Genomic DNA, 21,522 nt, shown 5'->3' on the forward strand with positions numbered 1-21,522 from the left:
TTTAATCCTGTGATGTATCCACACTACCACATTGCACATACACTCTATTGCTGATTTATATTACTCTTTTCATCTCTCTCTCTCTCTCTTTCCTTTTTCGTTCTTTTAAATCACTAAATAACAACAAAGCTACGAGACAAATAAACTAATCAAGTCAATCCACGAAAGACAAAATAAAAAAGTGAAAAAAACAAAAAAAAAAAATCTATTTTATATAATACTTCACAGTAGAAATGGTCCATGCAAAAAAAAAAAAAAAAAGGGGGAGAGTGTTTCTCTGATTCTTTGTCTTATTTTTTTGCTGCAACTGTCTTTCTTTCTCTCACATTCGGCCCAAGTCCAGAAGGAATCGGGCGACAGGCCAGATAAATTAGTACGGGTAATGAAGACTGAGCTCCGAGTCTGATTAAACAAACACAGGAAAAACACAAATGGGCTTTGCGTGTATACGTGGGCGAGAGTGGACACAAGTAAAGGATAACAAAGTAGAAAAAAATAAAAAAAAAATATAAAGAAGAAATTAAATAAATAAAATTAAAAAAAACGAAAAATAGTGGGGAGAAGTAATGTAAGGAGTTATACGTGAGTCGTACTGACAATTCTTCGTTCACAACACACACATATAAAACATTTTGTTAATACATGTGAAATCTTAAATCAGCACATCTTTTGTGCCAGTTCTAATTAGGCCATCGTCAATAGCCAGCATAACATTCAAGAGATTATATTAATTTAAAAATAATTTATATTACATTTTATTATACATATATATTTAATCTCTCTTCTTTTTCTATTTCAAATTATCTAATTTATTGGTTCATGTTTTTTTTTTTTTTTTCTTTTAAATTGTATATATTTCATTTGGGTTTATTAAATGTACACACAGTTACATCATAAGTGTATTTGTGAATATAATTGTGAGTAACATTATCGAGTCTATTATTCATCACTCTTGAGTATCCTTTTATTCCACTATTTTTTTTTATTTTTTCTTACACTTGTATTAGATTTAATAAGACGTGCTTGCCTGTATCCATTGCTTCCTGCACGTGCTCAAATTTCAAAATCAACAAATTGTCATACAATAGATGCATGCATATGTGCTCTACATACTTTCAATCATTTATAAATTATCAAATTAATATTACATTTGTTAAATGATAAAAATAGTTGATTCTTCTGAAGTAATAAATTTTTAATATGCAGATACACATGAGACGTTTTATTATTATATTTTTTTTTCTTTTAATATTATTTTTATTTTGTCTGAGTGAAATTGACTGAGAAGAGCTTATACAAGAAGCTTTTTTATTTGATGTGGAACATTTTGATTACGTCTATTTTTGATCGAAGAGAAAAAAAAAATAATATATATATATAATGTGGTGATGTTGTTGATGATGATGATGGCTACTGCAAGGACGTTCAAGTTTAAACGAAAATAAAAATCTTTGGATGAACAACTAATTATAGAATATAGCTTATACATTTACATAGTTTGTTGGTAGATGAAAAAAAAATATATTTTGAATTTACTAATGAATTCATATAACTATATAATATTTTTATCGGTATATATAATTTCTTTGTGTATTATTCTGATGAGTGCCAACAGCTGACTTTGGAATTTTTAAATATATTTTTCCATTTCATTTAATTTCAATATGTATTTATTATTAATATCATCAATAATTAACCTTTATATTTATTTTTAAAATATTTTTTTGTTGCAGATTTGTTTGATGGAATTGATGCAGTACATATTTTCAAATCAGCAGCATGGTAAGTTTGAAATAACTTTGATATATAAATTGAATTGAGTATTTTAAAGTTCTTTGTTTTAATATACATACATATGTTGTTTGAGAGTGTGCTTGCGTATTGTGTATGATAAAAAAAAAAAAAAAAATCTATTGCAAGTGAGAATATACATCTTACAGTTGAAACAAAAAAATAAATAATAATAATAAAACTATATAAGAGAGAAGAGTCAAAGATTGCCTGTAGCAACGTAAAATCACTCAGGTATATACCAGATTTTTTTTTTAACTTTATTTTTTCATTGCGTTTACAACGTCTCATCTACTCGCGTGGCATCTTTGCATTTCGATGCATAATAAACGACCAGTTAGGCCGTAGGTATTGCTGGCTCACACCTCGATGGATATACCCTCAACATTTTATTTCATTTACTCTTTTTTTTTTTACTTATTTTATATATAACCAAGTACTCATATTTTTATATATATTTATTTCGTCTTTCTTGTTTACCCCTCTTGTCTTAACTCTTGCCCTTTACTCTGGTGCTGCCATGATTCTCTCGTGACTATATTCACAAGGGTCAGTTTTTTTATTTTTACATTTTATTTTTTTTATTTTTTCGTCTAACAACACGATTTATATTATATATTTTACCTTCTTCAGGAGTTTTGCTTCCGCAGACGTCGTGCATTTGTACTGGTCAAATGTCCATAAAGCCTCTCTTGGACACTAACAATGCAAAATCCCTATTTAATATTTTGGCTTTTTTATACTATACAGATTTACATGGGACAAGTCGGTTTTTTTTTTTTTTTCTTTTTTATTATGAAAAGATATTATTATCGGTATAAAATTTTTGTATAAATGTTAACTTCAAAAGAGAAAAAAATAATAATAATAAAAACAAAAAATCATAAAAATTTGACCATTTATGATGGAGATTTGTGTATCATAAATGAAATAGAGCCTTTATGTAAATTTTTCTTTGTCAGTTTTAGGGTAATACTTGTCATAATCTGGTAAAAATAAAAATATATATAAAAAAAAAAAAAAAACAGAAACGAGTGAAATAAAAATAATAAAAAATTACGAAAGACCAGAACAAATTGCAGTGAATGCGCGGCACTCGTCATATCGTTGGTTGGTCTCAGGCGTTAATCGGGTTGAAGTGCCTCGTAAATCTTGTTTCAAGGCCCAGTAAAAAAAATAACCCGAAAGTATCAAACACCATCGTATATCTTTTACCTACTCAAAAATAAGTCCCATCAAAGGGTTATTATGAGCATGTCGAGAAAGTCTGTTTAATACTGTCGCTTGTAAATGATGTTATACCTATAGCTATATACTTTTAGCAATTTTTTTGTTGTTTTGTTTTGGTTTTTTTTTTTCATTTTCGACTTGCAATATAGCCACTCTGAAATAAAATAATATATGTGTGTGTAGAGTTCGCGCCCAATGATTTAGGCCGCGAGTAGTAGACTCATATATATGCATGTTCGTTGAACGATAATGGATATACGAGAAAGGTGGTTTGAATTCGGCGAGAATGGGCGTATGAATGGTAAACGTTTAGCGCAATTATTGATGCATTGTCTACGTTACAATGCAGTCAGTACAAAATTGGCATGCAAAAATCGGATGCGATCCCATTGTCGTACATTGTTCGTTGGCGTAACGGGGCATCCCCAACTGCAGTTTCCGTGCTTCCGAATATTATTCTGACTGACTGTTAACTATATATATATATATTGAGCATATGTGTACAAGCCTCACCTCTTGTTCAATTCACCTCTCCCCACTTTTACCCATTACCATCATAAAATAAAATATATATACATACACCCATAGAGACTGAACACAACGATTGGCCTGATCGCGTTGATGCAAACGTTCAATCCAAATTTTTCAAAGTGAAACCCTTGTAATATTATTTTTTTATTTTATCATATATAGCTGCGCGCAATTATTTTATATACTATATGCTGACTTTTTAGCCAACTTGTTGTTTTTTTTTGTTTGTTTTATTCACGTGTCTGATGGACATGTAATAAAGGGTTGGTAGAATTATTGTTGTATTTAGGTGAGATGATGCGTCAAGCATTAAGAATGCCAAATAGTAAATTGCTCTGTGTATAAATACGAGGGGGAAGAGATCATCTAGAATTTCATTGAAAACCTTATACAGGTGAAGCAACAAAAATTTTTACGTTTGGCGCCAGATTGACCGTTATTAAATATATAAAATAAAATTGGATCCTTAATTGTAGCGTTCATCTTAATGAGTCGGTAATCTTTTGTTCTGAATTCTGTGTATTAGATTTATTTTTTAAAATGTTTGACTAATATTGCAGTGGGTATATTATATTACCAAAAAATATTTTAGTATACGTGTGCATTTATTTATTTTTTATTTTTACCATTTGTATATCAATATATTGTTTATTAAAAGACAAAGTGAAAAAAAAAATGTACCGTGTGGTAAAAATTTTATATAACGGTTGTTTCATCCATCTGACATGCCAGATGACTCGGAAGTTATGGTCTTACAACTTCCGTTTTTTCGACTTAAAGATGCAAAAACTTTCTCCTGAATTGATCGAATATATAACTGGGTATTTCTTTGTTAAATACATAGTGTATTGATAAATTCATCTCTTGGATTTTTTACCGTTATATATTAAAATATATTTATAACAACTGCGATATGACCGAACCGCAATGTAATTACCAATGTAACATGCTGTAACATAATGTGAAATATCGATTGATGGCGACATCAATATAACTTTAACAAAAGATTTTTCTGATGAATCCAAATTTTCTTCTTCTTTTTTATTTTTCTTTATTATATATTTAATTTTTATTTCCTCTTTTTGTAATATTTTTTATTTCTCAAGCGTTATTTTTTTTTTCCCACTAAAATTTTGATTTTTTTTTTTATAAATATTATTATTGGCTTATTATTTGGTAAATAAAAATAGACAGTAATAAAGAATACTTTGTGATGATGTAGCATTATTTAATTGCTCATCCGTTGTTTTTTTCGTCGCCAGATAATTTGTGTACCTGGTGATGTCGGTTGCTTTCTCCACATCCTCTTCAACCCTTGGCACAATAATTCTCTCTCTCTTTTTCTCTTCTCATCTTTTTCCATTTCTTGGTTAATTTTTTAGTTTTTTTAGTTTTTTTTTTTCCCTCATCTTCACCTCCTCCTCCTTCCTGTCTTATTCTGCTCGCTTTTTTTTTCAACTCATCACTACAAGATTTGTACGTGTATATTTATACATATTTTTATATACATGTGTTGTTTGTCTCACTTATTTTTATTTTATCATGACATCGTTTGTCTTTCTCTTTATCTTGTAAACTTTAATTTGTTGCTTCAAGGCTGGCTTTATTCACCAAGCGACTCTACCTACTCCTAATTGCGCGTAATTACCTCCAGAGTCCAATTAGTTTGGATTGGCTAGGGCCTAGAATCCTGAAGGCATTTTTTGATACTTTTGCCTTCAGGTTAAAACAAAATATATAAAAAATTAAATTTAGAAAAAAAAAATCATCAACAAAATCATACTAAATTCCAAAATTTTTTAATAATTAAATATATATTTATATATAAAAAAGAAATAAGATTATTAAAAATTAAAATGAGTGAGTTTGTAAAAATTTTTTCAAGCTTTTTTAAAATATTTGCCAAATAATATTTTTTTTACAATTGATGTTTAACCAATACCCTAATTAATCAAGAATCAAGGATCATCAAATAAAATTCGTCGAATACACTTGATAGCATATTAAAAAAATTAAAAACTCGATGAATCACGTTCTATTTCCAAAATGATGGAACAATAATTCCTGAAACCAATTATTTTTATTATTACAGGGCAAAGAACGCTCACGTTTAGAGTATTATCTTCTAAAAGATATAAATATATAATATATACTCGTTTCAATATTTAAAAAAAAAAAAATATAAATACTTATTTTTAAAGAAATTAAAAAAAAAAAAAAAAAAATACAGGGAGAAAAATCCGATACATTATTTCTTTACAATATTCTTTTGTACGATTTGGAGATTTTAAAAATATATTTTTCTATTTTATTTTAATCCGGCGAATGAATCAGTGTATGAGAGAAAAGTGAGATAGAGTGACGGTGGTCTTTGGGGGTATAGGGTGAAAAATAAAAAAATATAAAAATATAAAAATTGATGGATACAAGAGATGACATATATGTATATATATAGAAAAGTATAGAGCTTACTAAGGAAAAAAAAGACCGCTGGGACAGGACAATCCGTCATTAGTAAACAAATAGTTTAGCGAACGACTGTGGGTCAGGCCTACATAAACTAACTAACAATGAAATTTTTCAAGTAAAAAAAAAAAAATAAAAACGGCAGGCGGGCAGCTACTCAAGAATCTATCCCACACCTGGCTTCATCATCATGTAGGTGTATACCTGCAACGTTTTTATTTTTTCATTTTCATTCTTTCAATATATTTTTTTATTTTTTTTTTTTATTTCTACAATGAATATTCAGATGTTTGGAAATGTCCCGTGAAAATATTACTCTCAATTTTTCATACCTGTCTCAATAACGTGAAATACCAATAAATTCAGAATAATAAATGAAAAAAAAATTAAAAATATCTACCCTCTTATGAGGAAAAAAAAATAAAAATAAAAAAAAACATTTGACAAATCATTAATTGTCTTAAATTATCATGATTTTTTATGTGTTTTTTAAAAAATCATTTTTAACTGTCTGATTAACTGATTTTGATCATTTTTTATTGTTGAAATTTTTCAGAATTTAATGATTAAATTGGAGGTATTTCAACTGATTTTTCAAAAAAACTAACAAGTGTTTTATTAATTAATAATTATCAATTCCCAATCGACTATTTAAATTTTTTTTCTTTCATTATTGTGCTTTTGAATTTTTATATCTTCCGATTCAGCACATATTCAGCTTGTATATATTAAAAATTTTAATATGTGAAGCATGAATTTTTCCTCAAAAAATAGGAATGAGTGAAAAAGAATTTCTTTTGTTATATGATTCTTCGAAGAATATTCACATGTCTAATAATGAAATGTTTTTGGTGTTATATATTGACAAAAGATATATATCCAAAGAAGAATAGAATGAATTTAGAATCCGACCCCTAGGTATATGATCATAAAAATATAACAATTAAACCTGATGATTCCAAGGAGTGGCTATTTATAAATATACATTTATGTATATGGCTATATAGATGACGATTATGAAAAAGAAAAAAAATAATAATATATAAAATAAAAAAAAAAAATTAATGATTCTTTGTCATCAGAATATAGTTTTGGCTATTGACTGTCGTCCTCTCTCATTTATGTATGTCCAAAGAAGACCGGTTGTCCCTTTTACTTTTGTAGTGTATGTATACAGGCCACGAGGTCCTTGCATATGATGAAGATCCTCATGCTGAACTTGAGAAACGATCATGATGAAAATAGAGACAAGTAGATAAATAAATAAGAACAGAAGAATATATCAAAAAATAAAATAAAAAAGACACAAGACCTCTCGGACCCAAACTAAAGATTAGCATGACAATGTGCTCACCGTCCACTCATTATGGCCGTTTCGATTCCGAGTGGCATCTTCCTCCTTGCTTGTTCACTTTTAATTTTTTATTTTATTATTTTTTTAATTTATTCTTTTTTTTTTTTTCATTATTATTCTTTTTATTTCTATCTCTCTTGATTTTTTTTTTTTTATATTTTTATAATACAACCCAACAAAAACAAACTTACTTACCACCAAAAAATTTTTATTCCCCGCGTGAGTTAGGAATTGAGAGGGCCGCTCCCATCCATGTAAATTACGATGGACAAAAACTAGCAACAGTAGTTTTTTTTTATTTTTAATAATATTTTTTTTTTTTATTTTTATTCATCATCGGCTTTTAATAACTGGTTCCTGTTCGATGTTTCTCACCCAAAGATAATTTAAAAATGAAAAAATATTTATTTCTTTTATAGTCGCTCTGGTATTTAATTTATTTTTATATATATAGTTTGAAAAGATGTGTCTTTTTACTGCATCTCTGGCTGATCTTTTGGCGTCATTCTGTCTACGAGTATTCTTCGGCATAACATCAGCAGCATCAGCAGCACCCACCACACCCATTGCTCATTCTCGCGATGAATGAATACCAAAAGATGAATCGTCTCTTCTCTCCCTTCATCTTTTATTTTATTTATTTTATTTTATATTTTTTTACCTCCTATTTATACCATCTAAATCGTATTGTTATCCCAAAGACGTACGATTTCGACGAATTCACGTATTTTATGGCCTCAAAAAAAGAGAAACACAATGACGCATGCTTGATAGTTACTTTGAAAAAATTTAAAGAATAGAGACGCCAAATTTTTATTTGATTTTTTATATAAAAAGAGATGAAAAACAGTAGAGAGAACCGTAAACTCTATTTTACTTGTGATCGATCGTTTCTCGTTTTCCGGCGATTTACCTTGATTCGTTAACGAACTTCGTTAAAAAAAAAAAAAAAAACTAACTTTTTATAAAAGAAAAAATATTTTTTTATTCACTCAAGAAGATTTTAATTTTTTTTTCTTACCTCAGTATATGTAGAAAAAAATTATATATATATATTCAGAGTTTAATAATCAGTTCTACTTGAAAAAATCTCAATGAAGCAACGTATTTATTTATTTATTTTTTTATTTTTCAAAAGATATACTTTACTTTTAATAAGATTGAACAAATGAATTTATAAATAATAAATATAATTATAATAAAAAATCAAAACTCATTTGAATATTTTATGAAAAAAAAAAAAAATAAATATGCTTGTATAAATTTTAACAATAGATTAAAAATTCAATTTCCTGGGTTTTCATAATTTTAAAAATAATAATAATTCATATACAAAAGATGAAAGTACCGAGATAAATATATACATATATTTTTTTTAACATTTTCCAATAGACCTGGCAAACACAAAAACTGATGCGAAAATGAGTATAATAGATTCAAGAAGTTTTTTTTTTTCGAAAAAAAAAAAAAAAAAAATCCCTTAGCTAATCGGCCGAATGATGACAATACCTAGAAAAGATGTACCTGATTGACGGTCCCTTTTTTTGGCGAACCGTGAGAAACAGTGTTGTTTGCCTGGTAAAACCTGCAACCCAGAAATAAGTGGGGGTGATCTAAAGAAAATAAAAAAATAAATAAATAAAATAGGGGGTGGTTTATATACATGGCAAGAAAAAAGTATCTCTTTGGGGCTCTAGAGAATTAACCATATATCGTGGATCTTTAGCCAAAAAAAAAAGGGACCTTTCTTTTGGATGTTCGTTCGCGCATATACATAGAACATTGATAGGTTATTGGTTAGATCCGGCCTTTCGCGCGGCATTTCCTTGAAAAAAAAAAAAAGTTAAAAAAGTTGTATAGTGAATATATGAATGTGTATGTGTAAATGTATGGTCATTAGAAGAACCAATAGATGCCTCTTGGAAATCGTAAAGTTCTCTGATTTTTGGACAAAAGCTAAATGCTCAAATCGTTCGACTCTTGAGCCAGGTGATCCCTCATCGTGACAACTATAAAAATTTTTTTTAATATCCTAGTTCCACATATACTAATAAAATACTAAAGAATTATAAATATATATGTATTCTATGTATAGAGTTATTCATCTATGAGAATTGAATAAGCTTGAATTTTAAATTTTCTATTTTTAAGAAAATATAAAATTTTTGATGACAAGGGAGATGAGATCAAATGGTTTGTCTTCTTGGTAACAAAAGAAATATATATATAAAAAGATAAAGAAAAAACATTTTAAAATTATAAAAATGAATTGATGCAATTAAGAAAAAGATGAGCAAGAAGATTTGTCGTAAATTGTACTCTTGGGAATCAGCTGCTCTCATTTCCAATTTTTTTTTTTCATTTTTTTCCCTCTATTTCCCCTGTTTTGCAAAGATTAATTTATGCAAGCTGCAAACGTGGTGAAGTTGAGTATTCTATGTTTGATTTGATGTGGTTGATGAAGGAAAAGAAAGAAAAAATAAAAGAGAAAAAGAAGAAACAGTGAAACGACCATATAGCAAAAACGTATATTTATTCTTTGCCAGGTGATGACCGGTCTCTGGTCATTGTTTGAAGGGGCAAAACCACCCCTTGGCTTCTCGCGAGACCCCAGGGCGTGTGAAAATGTTTCATAGTAACTATTGTCTTCAAATTTCTCAGGGCGTCCTGTTCTTTGGACACAACTGCTTTGTCTCTGATGGACACTTCGTGGTATAACTCCACAACTAACTTCGATTTTTTTATTCTTTTATGTATTTTTTATTTATTTATTTTTCATTATTATTGTATCCTGTCTTACTATTTCTTTTTTTTTATGCATTTAATCGTTTCATCGTTGTTGCACTTCCAGGAATAATAGCAATCTTATAGCCAAGTGCAAGAATACATAGCTATAAATAGTAGAAAAGAAAATAGAGAATTATAAAACAAAAATTTTCAAAGTTTATGACATCTCAAAAATAAAAAAAAAAAACCAAACAAAATTTGATCTAGATTCCCAAAAGTAAATAGGCGCAGTTTACAAAGTTTTACTGAGTGTCAAGATACACAAAATACATATATATATCCCACGATCTCGTTTCAAGTATTTTATTCAGTGTTTTTACATTTTTTTTTTCTCCATCATTTTCTATTGCTGCGTTTTTTTTTTTGTTTTGTTTATTGTCAAGCCACCCTGGCCTTAAAATTGTCAAATAAGAAGATGAAAAAAAAAGCATTGAGGGATAAAACTGACAATGGTACAGTAGCCTTGAAGACAATAACAGAAATTGTGACACCTCGAACCTCGATACCTGCTGTTTTGTTAATCTCAATTTCGATCTACTTCGTTGTCTTATTTACACTCAGTAAAATATATTGTATCGTATTCGTATATATTCTTAGTCTTTATATAAAATTTTCTTCTCTCCCTTTTAAAATGTTCACAAAGCTGGGTATATATCGTAATCGACCGTAAAACTGTTGGGGTGCAACCAAAATTCGTTAATATTTTTTATCTCATTCTATCTTATATAATATTATATTGATATTTAAGAGACACTGTCATCATCAAGATGGTGACCTTGTACAAAATAACATACCTATATAAAATAAAACCCTTACTTAAAAATAAAAAAAATAAAAACTTATAATCTAAAATGCATATTTTTTATGGCTGTACATATGTATCCAGTAAAAAAAAGTTTTATATCCTCTTTTTATCGAAAGATGATTTTGAGCCCAAGAGACTTTGTGTCTATACCTACTGCAACTTGCTGTACCAGCTAAAGAAAAAAGACTCACATCATAGAGTGAGAGAAAAAGAGTGGAAGAGACAACATAGTAGGCATTGTGAAATAGCAAGACACGTGGTTTCATTCATGGTTGAATGGCATAGTTGTATACGCGAGCGTGTGCCAGTAGCCAAGCTATCTAGAAGGCTAAGACTTTCTCAAAGAAAAAGAGAGATAGATTGAGGGGGTGATGCAGGAAGATGGATGTGTTGAACCAAGAAGGTGTATAGAAAGCGAAAGAAGGCGTCGTATACATATATATACAGCTACTATACAAAAGCTACAAAAAAAAAACTGAAATATATATAAATATATATCTATGTCTATGTATACCTTACATAACTCGATACGCTTTACAGGAAATTCTTTTGTGATGAAAAAAAGGGCTATAAAAAGTTGGCTAAATCTATATAGCATCAGTCTTGACTTGAGTCAATGTCACAGTATTTCATATAGCCACAAGATGATCTGGGTAGATATATATATATTTGGTTCGATGCTCTTGTCATCGTATTTATCAAAAAATTCATATATAAACTCTCAGTTATCCAATGTGCTACTGGGTCATGAACTTTATGACCTTGTCATGCGTGTTATACATCTAAGAAGAATCAAAAAGACATTTTAGGATATAGGGTAGTTTCAAAATCGACAAAACTTGGACTAGAGTTGTTTTATTATTATACAACATGTATTTCAGGATGTCGATATAGGTGGAAAGTCTTATGAACTTGAAGAGTTTTTCTTGCTTCTTCGTTTTTTTTTTTTTTATTAGATATTTTATCATCCCAAAGGAGGAGTACAATACTCTATAGGTATTGCTTGGAATTAGAATAGCTTCTGTATCATGACTCTTATACCAAGAAACTACTTGAAGAGTATAAAAAAAATGAACTTAATTAAATCAATAATAAATAAATAAGATAATAATAATAATAGTTGAATTAAAGACCCAAAAATAAAAGGTGGAGTTAAATTTATATAAGGTTGAGGACAGAAATATTTGGAATTGACCTCAAGAGCATACTGCAAAACATTAAAATAAAAAAAAAGACATTAAGAATATAGCTACAGATATTGTATGGGGATTTTGAAGAGAGTAGTACTTATTATAAAAATAAAAAAGAAATATTAAACAGTGACAGCTAGCAGCAACAATAACAACAAGACTCGCGTTTAAAAAAAAAACAAGAATTTACCACATGAAAACGACAGAGCAAAAAAAAATAAAACAAGTAAAGAGCAATGCTCACGTATGGGGCAGGATCTCATAACTCCTTATAATGTCCTCTTCTGCGGATGCCTAGCCTACACCCCCGATTCTTATATGCGCTCTTCTGATGTCCTCCACGACATTACAAACACATTGATGATAGTCTTTGTGTATATATATACCAAACAAGTTGAACAATGTGTTTGGTCTTGTCGTCGCGGCGTGTATGTTCATGAGACTTGAATCGAGTATACAAAGTCCAAGTGAACCTCGAGACTAACGTAAAGACCCTAACACACCCTTTCAAAACCAAAATAAAAAAAAAAGAAAAATGATGATAATAATAAGAAATCATCGTAATGCAATGTACATACATATACATGTGGTATGCTGCACCACCTCTTCTTTCTTCATTTTATATATATACCTCCTGGACTCTCTGAACCAAAAGACTTTTCTCCCTTGCTGGCTGCAGTAAGAGAGAGAGTTAATCTTGATATAATGGCCACGACTGTCGCGCGGTATCCGCAAAACAATAGTCTGAGATATATCGTTAACTTTGTTGTGGCCTCTCTTCTCATCGTTTTTCTCTATTCAAGTATTATTCATTTCTTTTTTTGTATTTATTTATTTATTTATTTATTTATCTCTTTTACACACACTGCATTATGCAGTGTATTTCATATGCCGCCATTAAAAGGTGAGACTTTTTATTTCCCTCGCGGGGTGTCAGAGCACGATCTGCACACGCGAGAACACCAACCAAACATAAGCGACATAAACGATGACGATGACCAAGGGAGCAAAAACCAACTTACCACTTTGTTTATATGTATATATCAAAACACGCAACTTAACAATTTATACAAATAAAAAGTCTAAAAAACATTTGCTATTATTCTCTATGAACTATAAAACAATAACAAAAAAATCATGAAAATATTACTGTTGTTGTTTAAATACCCTACTTGATAATAGTATACATATGTAAATATATAGGTATATATTTTTTCAATTATATTCAATATATAATTTAACATGTTTTTATAACGGTATAGTATAGTCGTTTTTTTTTTTTATTAATTAATAAAATATAGTTTAAATGTTAATGAGAGTTCAACATCATCAAAGCATGAGTATACTGTTTATTATGCCTCAGGGAAATTCTCAAGTCCATCTTTGCTATATAGCTCGTGTGCCCAGGGGCGTAAGAAATTTCCTATGAAATATTAAGTTGCATAAGTATAACGCATTCCATGCTACTATATTGATGTGGTAAAATAATTGCTATGCTACATGAATAAGATAAAAATAAACATTTACAATAGTCGACAAATAATCTTAATAATTAATGACTATAAAATGTTTTTGTTACATTAAAATACTCATAAATAAAATGATATTTTATCAAATTTATATATCTTGAATGTGTATCTAATCAATTATCTTAAGCTAATCAATTACTCTTCAATCAATATATGGCTGGTAATTTAAAGATATATATATATATATAAAAATGACTTGTTAGATAAACAGACCCACGTTGTTGACTTTTTTTTTTTTTATTTTTTCAAAAGATAAAAATATAATAAGGGACTCTAGAAATCTGTCGACATATAGATTGGTAGTTATATCGTTGCACACGCGGGCAAAGGGCAGCGATAATATTTTATATATTTATTTGTGTGTGACTTGGTCAGTCTACATATACATATATTAAACAATTGTTCATAAAAGTTGGTTGGTATGCTTGACTAGGGTGGGTCTTGGCTAGTCATAAGAATTTACTTGGTAGAAACATATCGTAACCGACAGACGTGTTCTATATATATGTCCATTCTGTTAACTTTATCTCCAAGGGGTAGTTGGGGTAGCCATTAATTCATCTGACCGTTGATTGCCTTTTTCCATCGCCTTACCACAGACCACTCACCACTTTTCTAATTAATTTCTAACCCACAACTCTCATGTCTTCTCTTTTTTTTTTTTTTTTTTCTTTTACTTTCGTTAACTTGAATTATTTTTATTTTATTTTTTTTCATTTATTTATATTATTTATCTTTTATTTTGTAACATCAAGGACACAATTCTTAAGAAAAAAAAGACATACAAAATTTTGTATTTATTTCAATGTGCATATATTTCATGCATCTAAATTTTTTATCTTTTGTCGGTGGCTATACGTGTAGTAGTACTGAATAAAGGGCCTCTCTTATATTCAACCCAAGTTACACATGACTGTCTCTCTGTTGAAGAAGAAAAAAAAAAAAAACAAAACAAAAAAATACACACAAGAATAAGAGAAGAAATAAATGTTCTTAAACAAAAGCATATCGCCGCGGGTGCGAGATATGCAAGCGGGCCCACAACGTAACAATCTTTTGGAAAAAAAATATATATATTTCTTTTATTTTTGTTTTATTGTTTCTTTTCTCTCGAACTGCTCTCCAGCTTACCATGTTAAGTGCTATTATATGTCGTCTGCATGCGTATATACATACATACAGTCATCTTAGACTATGGGCCATGGTGATTGTAATAAAACAGGGCCCCTGTTACCAATGGTGGGCAGACTTTATGCGCATTGTGATGCAAATGTGTCTAATCGGTCGAACCAGTCGACCATATGTCCGTTGACTCTAATATATATCCTATATATGAATCATATTATGAAAAATTTTAAATTACCAAAAGCCATGAATTGATAATGCAAAGAAATTGTTTCAACAAATCTCGCACTGTCTTTTGTTAACAATTTATTTTGCATGTCAATGCAAAAAAATTAAACTATATCTTTTATTTTAAACCTTTATCTCCTAATATAAAAAGGACAAACATCATCGGTCTTCCGGACATTTGATTGGTCATTGTTTTTTTCTCACTTACTCTCATACAAATTTCTTTCTGTTCGCCTTTTTCTATTATTTTTTTATTTATTTCGTTAGCAACGAAAAAACAACAAAAAAAAGCGAGTAAACAAAATTTTTTTTGATATTTTTTATATGTTTTTTTTTTAAAATTGACATATTAAGCTAGCACAACTTTTTTAATAATTATTAGATCTTGATGCAATTGGGCTTGAAATTTTGTGCGAATTATGTGTTTTTTATGTGTGAAGAAATAAATTTGAAAGAAAATTTTTTTAAATATTTTTTATATTTTTTAAACATTGACATATTAGCTAGCACAATTTTTTAATAATCATCGGATCTCGATGCAATTGGGCTTTAATATGAAGAAATAAATTTAAAAGAAAATTTTTTTAAATATTTTTTATATTTTTTTAAAAAATTCAAATATTAAGCTAGCACAACTTTCTCAATAATCATCGGATCTTGATGCAATTAAGCTCAAAATTTTGTGCGAATTATGTGTTTTTTATGTGTGAAGAAATGAATTTGAAAGAAAATTTTTTTTTTATTTTTTACATTTTTTTAAAAAATTCAAATATTAAGCTAGCACAACTTTCTCAATAATAATCGTATCTCGATGCAATTGGGCTTAAAATTTTGTGCGAATTATGTGTTTTTTATGTGTGAAGAAATAAATTTGAAAGAAAATTTTTTTTAATATTTTTTATATTTTTTTAAAAAATTGACATATTAAGCTAGCACAACTTTTTCAATAATCATCGGATCTCGATGCAATTGGAGCAATTTTTGTGCAAATTATGTGTTTTTTATGTGTGAAGAAATAAATTTGAAAGAAAATTTTTTTTAATATTTTTTATATTTTTTTAAAAAATTGACATATTAAGCTAGCACAACTTTTTCAATAATCATCGGATCTCGATGCAATTGGGCTTGAAATTTTGTGCAAATTATGTGTTTTTCATGTGTGAAGAAATAAATTTGAAAGAAAATTTTTTTAAATATTTTTTATATTTTTTTTTAAAATTGACATATTAAGGTAGCACAACTTTTTTAATAATCATCGGATCTCGATGCAATTGGGCTTAAAATTTTGTGCGAATTATGTGTTTTTTATGTGTGAAGAAATAAATTTGAAAGAAAATTTTTTTTTATTTTTTACATTTTTTTAAAAAATTCAAATATTAAGCTAGCACAACTTTCTCAATAATCATCGAATCTCGATGCAATTGGGCTTAAAATTTTTTGCGAATTATGTGTTTTTTATGTGTGAAGAAATAATTCAACAACAAAATTTTTTTAAATATTTTTTATATTTTTTTTTAAAATTGACATATTAAGGTAGCACAACTTTTTCAGTAAACATTCAATCTTGATGTTATTAGACTAAAAATTACGTGTGAATTATGTGTGATTTATGTGTAAATAAATAAATTAAAAAAATTTTTCGTCAATTTATTCATTCTTTTTTTTTTATGATAATACTTGTGTTTATAAAATCAATGAACAACAAACCTTATAGAAGGTATAGATAATGTGCTCGTATGATTATAAAATTATAATTTAAAAATTTTTGTGTATGCTTGTGATTGGCCTTCTATTTTTCAAATAAAATTTTTTAATTATTTAAAGGTATTTTGGTCTGTAGATATATGTATTTAACATTATTAATCGAAAAAATAAAAAACTGTCCTACCATTATTACTTACTAATGACCATCGCGGACACGCTTAGTTAAACATTATGTTATTTAAAATGAACAGTCAATTTTTTTTCAGTCTGGGACGATCTCCGGTCTGTTTGATTGGTATATATGATGTTGACCATTATACATACATGTAATGCTCGATCGCGTGATCGATGGCTGCTCCCTCTAACATTTTATCAAAGTATATGTCTATGTCGATATGCTGTAATAAACATTCATCCAATGATCCCATTGCCACATGTATTTTTTTAAAAATCAACCTTTTTATAGATCAAGATTAATTTGCATCAATTAGTTTTTAAATTTTAATACATCAAAAAAAAATCCAATAATAAACTTATCAACTTTTTTTTAATAAAAGCTATATATCATTATCGTAAAATTGATATATGAATTTTTTATTTTTAATAATTTAAATTTATAAAATATTATTGTTTGAAAAAAATATTAAATATTTTAGTTAGCGTGGTAAACATTTGAAAAATTAAACGTCAATTTAAATACAAAAAGCTAACAGCTGAAAATGTGAATATATATTTATAGATTTAATTATTTATAATTACGGGTTTTTTTTTTTTATTTTTATTCGTATTTTTGAGCGCTTGAATGTTTAGCATATGCTCACAATCCTAATTTTATGTGCTTATATTAGACACAGATATATAGCTAATATAATAGTGATTTTTAAAATATTGATTTAAAAATTTATACTTGTTTAAATTGATCAGATATAAATTTAAAATATTATGATGTCAAACGTCGTCATTTTTTATATTTTTTTCTTAACTATAATTTATTTTACAATATATATTTATATATTGAGAATAATTATCAATAAATTTACTTCTACCTACACACAATTTTATGATAAATATGAAGATATTTTATTGTAACAGTTATTAAATTTTTTCATGTAACGTGAAAGTTTTTGCACTTGAAGTGTTTTGAGTATAATTAACATGTTCAATGGTATAATACAATTAAAATGAAAGGAAATGGGCAGTACCAAATATCACATACATACATATACGACATTCCAATACATCCAACATGAGGAAATAACACGATCTTGAAAATAATTAAATTTTGTTATACACACCACAAGAAAAAAAAAAAAAAAAGCAAGCTAGCCCAACAAATTGCCAAAGGTGGGTCCCAAAAAGTGACTGTAAATCAATTGAGTTATATTTTTTTTTTGCGCCTGAATAAACGATGACTTGCTTAATGAACTGAAATATAAAAATTTAAGCGTGTTGATGACGTAATAATATTTGGAAGTTTGTTTAATGATAGTGCGAGGCCCACAGCGTCTAATTCCAAAGTCAATCAGTGTTTATAGAAACTATACAAAGTAACAAAAATAAATATTAAAAAAAAAAACATTTAAAAGCAAAGAGAAGAAGTTTAGTTAAAGACAAGCAAGGCGAGAATAATGATTGTACATGGACTTAGATGTATGGGCAACAAGAGATGTGTTCAACTTGGTTGATAGCTAAGGAGGTTTAGTCTGGTGTATAACAAGTGTAAGACTAAGAGAGAAAGAAAAATGAAAAATAGTAAACGAGAATCACAAGTGAGAAAAAATATATGTATATATATATACAATCATCTTTCTGTCGCGGTTAAACGGTGGGTGTAGGGAGGGAGGATTGAGTGAGTGAGAAAACAAGAGTGGGTGAGCGAGAAAAGAAATAAAGTAGTATCGTTTCGGACGCTGGACGAGACACACACGTTTTATGCAAACTTATTCGTTACGCGGTTTTTATTTTTTAATAATTAAAAAATTATTTTATATTGTTTTTGGTTCGTTTGAAACATGGCATTTTTTTGTTATCGGAATTGTTTGTCAATTTTAAAATAGTGTGAGAAGATGATTGAGGAATTCAACTGATATATATCTACTGTTTGCTAATAATCAAAAGGAAGTGGTTTACCGCATTGAAAGAAAAAATATAAATAAAGTAATAGAAATAATAGGAAAATATAAAAATTTAATTTTAATAGTTTAAAAAAATATATAAAAAGTGTGGGAATAAATTTATTTCTTTTTTTTTTCCAATAACTATGTTTTCACGTGGTGAAGTTTAAATCGACTGGTATTTGAAAAAATAATGTTTAATATTTGAAATATATAATAAAAATATTATGTTTAAAGAAATAGTGAGTTACGGAAATGACCGAGAATAACCGGAGATGTGAGTGAAGCATTGTGATTGGTTCGGGTAAAAACAAGTTGCCGGCACAACACGAAGTATCTGACCACGTGAATTTAGCGGGAAAACACCATGCTGCATGTCAATAATTTTGAATATATAAAATAGCTTATTGATAATCAAGTTATTTTGCAATAAATATAAAATTATAAAATAATATTTAACCAAATAATATAGTGTGTTTGTGATGTTAAAAAAAGTTGAAGAAAAATTTATTTTAAAATTTTTTATTTAAAATTTATTAATAAAAAATAAATTGATATTATTATTAAATTATTTTATTTAATAATATAAAATTAAATTTATTTTTAACTATGAAAAAATACCAATGAAAAGTCAAAATTAAAATATAATATAAACACAAACAAACATAAATTTAGAAAAAGAAAAAAAATATATATACTGGTGATTTTAATGAAACAAATAATATAAAATTAAAATAATAACAATAGTAATAAATTGTTAGTTTTGGCAAATTGTCAAAAAAACAAGTGCCAGAAATTTTCAAATCCAATGCAACGTTCTTTGGTATGTATGTATTATTTATTATTTTTTTTATTAATTTTATTATTTTATTTTTTCTCCTCATTTTATCGTTCCATGTTTTTAACAATTTGAAAATAAACAATTCATAATGTCAGTTGGAAAGAAAAAATTTAACCTTTGATTTTAGAAAAAATAAAAGAAAATTTTGAATATTCAAAGTCTACAAATAATCTCTTATGTTGAATATTGATCACAATCCAGTAAAACTTACAAACAAACATGCACAAACACATAAACAAGTCTACTCTTGAAGTTATTTTAAAAGTTACGAGACACTGCAATGTGGATCTCTTAAAAAATAAAAAAAAAAAAAAGCCACAAAATTATGAGGATGAAGCGAAAGAGCAGCAAGTGATAAAAAATATATTAAAAATAAAAAATAATAATCAACAAAAAGTAAAATGATGGTTTTAGAGAAGAAAGGCTCATAACGAACCTAACAAACTCTGCAATATATACATATACACTACAGAGAGTCCAGTTTCTTATTTTATTTCTCTCTTCATTATATATTGCATATGGTTTTTTTATTTTTTAATTTTTTAAAAATATTTTTCTACCTGCCAACCAATCAACCACCCTCTCCTCAATGTTTGCTCCACCGAGTGTAAATGATTTTATTGTAGGATCGTTATAAACTTAAACCGAATATAACGACCAATATATATACATATACAACATCGTGAGTTTCAACTTTAAAAATGTTTTTTTATATTTCATATTATTTTTTTTTTTGCAATATGACAAGTGATTTATGTGAGAATCACTGGTTCATTGCGAGCTTCATAGCCTAACACGTCAACTTCTGAATTTACTTTCTAGGCGCCGACTATATATTTTCCTTTCGATTCTCTCTCCAATCATTTGTCCCGTTCACATATATGCATTAATAAAAAAACAAAATTGATTCAAAGAAAAAATAAAAACTCTAAGCATACCCATTGTTAATTAAAAGTTTTTTTTTTCTTTTTATTTCATTCAATTTATATTTATTGTGACGTTGGGGCATTGGTATTTAGCATGACCATTATACAAAACCTTTTCTCTATCTTAAATTAATTACGCAAATTCAATGGTGTATGTATTATAAATATATATATGTCTAACGAAGCTGCATCGTGTTTATAAAATGCTGCGTAATTGTCGAGTAATTAGTGCTCCATGTAGGTATATTGTCACCTGATCAGAATAGCATCTAGTCTCATCGTCCAATTGACAATAAAAACAAATAAATTTTATATAGAAGATTTTATAAACATTTGAGCTAATGACACTAGCATCCACATCAGATAAGATAACACATTAATTTATTCAAAAATTTATTACTTGATTATTGTAAAATTTATTTTAACGTTCCTTTTTTGGATGCGCGCATTGTCAATTATATATATTATATAGAAGTTTTGTTTCAATGTATGAATTTACTCTCTTATTATTTTTTGGTACAATATATATAACAACAACAGGAGAAACTTGAAGTAACCTGATCGTATCGAATCGCGAAATTCACGCGTGTTCATCTGCATTCCGATCAGTTTGGTACTTTGGTGCGACGAATGGGCGTCGATTAATTATCATTTACAGTATGTGTTATTTAATGCTCGTCAGTTTGTCTGTGTGTGTGTGCAATTGCATAAAAAAAAAGAAGAAGAAATGAATTAAAATAAAATTTAAGATATTGATAAAATGCAGTTGAATTTAAAATGAAAGTTTTGTCTATATATTTATACCATCAAAAAGTGAAAGGAATTAATGGATGAAATAAAAAATAAAAATTATATGTTAAATTAATGAAAATAAAAAAAAAAAGTTAAATAAAACATTAAA

The 21,522-nt window shown here is 27.8% G+C and overlaps 1 protein-coding gene across 5 annotated transcripts in view; it reads left to right on the top strand.

The window, feature by feature from the left end:
• Positions 1-1,738: 1,738 nt before the first annotated feature.
• The window catches only part of LOC122851467 (zinc finger homeobox protein 3), a 199,444-nt gene continuing 179,660 nt past the window's right edge, over positions 1,739-21,522 (top strand). For 3 of the 5 annotated variants that reach the window (XM_044150703.1, XM_044150709.1, XM_044150708.1), the window contains exon 1: positions 1,739-1,782. The gene's annotated coding sequence lies outside the window, so the exon portion shown is untranslated. Of the gene's footprint in view, positions 1,783-18,630; positions 19,682-21,522 lie in introns of those variants that run through there. The other 2 variants (XM_044150704.1, XM_044150707.1) reach the window with 2 other exon arrangements.

The sequence above is a fragment of the Aphidius gifuensis genome, linkage group LG3 (genome assembly GCF_014905175.1).
Source record: "Aphidius gifuensis isolate YNYX2018 linkage group LG3, ASM1490517v1, whole genome shotgun sequence".
Lineage (NCBI taxonomy): Eukaryota > Metazoa > Arthropoda > Insecta > Hymenoptera > Braconidae > Aphidius > Aphidius gifuensis.